Genomic DNA, 1,112 nt, shown 5'->3' on the forward strand with positions numbered 1-1,112 from the left:
ATCCCGTCCGTCAGGCGAACGTAAAGCCGGCACGTAATTAACCGGACGAACAAGCAAGGGCTTTTCAGTGGAGCTGGAAAAGGAAGTAATTTTCCTAAGTGAGAAGAATACTGCAATTCCCACGGGCATTGAAATGCCCTACATTACAACTGGTTCGGTTTGAGGCAAAGAGTGGTCCAATAAAGGTTAGATTCAGCGAAAATATGAGCCTGCACCATCTTTAAGCCTTGCCGCCCTGGTCTCCTGGTCGACGTTGGTGTACAAACATAACACATTGATAAAGTCTTAATTCAACGATTATAATGACTTAACTATCGTCGTAATAACCTGGGTAAAATCAAAAGTGATACCATGGTGAAAAATGCGTGTCCGCTGAATGAACGTATGAACGTATGAACTGTATGAACTATGACGAAGCAAAAACCGCACGAACCTAACCTCTGCCGCTCATGTGTTAAGCGGCGGCGGTACGTCACGCCACTTCCTCTTATTTGATTGAACACCATTCCCATCGCTCATTTATCAAATGGCTCGCCCAAGAGGTTTTGAAGACTGCGATTGGCTGAAATCCCCTCAGGCGATGGCGAGCTGCACCTCAGCTGGGGCTGTGGCGGTGGACCATAACCAAACTTTGGTCGCGAGGTGTGGGGGATTCATCATCTCGGATTTGGTGGCGCATTAGAAAAGCCATCATATTGCCTATCAAATAAACTACCATTGGGCCAAATCCGAGACAGGGAACCCTTCGAACCTTACACAAGTTCGGTGATAAGGGTCGCCTCACCGTAGCGCCGTAGCGTAGGCTAAATGCACCGTTACAGATATGATTATACCCCCCTTGGATACGCAATGGTGATGACGGTGGTGGTTGCCAATGAGGTTTTAGATTTGCGAAGCATGCGAAACATTCGACTTGTATCGTGACTTACAGAGTTTGCAAGTGTTCTGCTGACAAACTGCGGTACGGTGGCGGACACCGACACACTACACAGCAAACGGCGCGGAACCCCTGCCTGCCTCGCATTCGCAGCGGCAGCCTCTCAACTGCCAACTGTTGCAGGATGGGGTAGGTCGGTGTCGGTCGCTGCGCCACTCGCTACTTGCTAGTGCCA

The sequence above is a fragment of the Frankliniella occidentalis genome, unplaced genomic scaffold (genome assembly GCF_000697945.3).
Source record: "Frankliniella occidentalis isolate FOCC.00 unplaced genomic scaffold, Focc_3.1 Scaffold534, whole genome shotgun sequence".
Classification (NCBI taxonomy): Eukaryota; Metazoa; Arthropoda; class Insecta; order Thysanoptera; family Thripidae; genus Frankliniella; species Frankliniella occidentalis.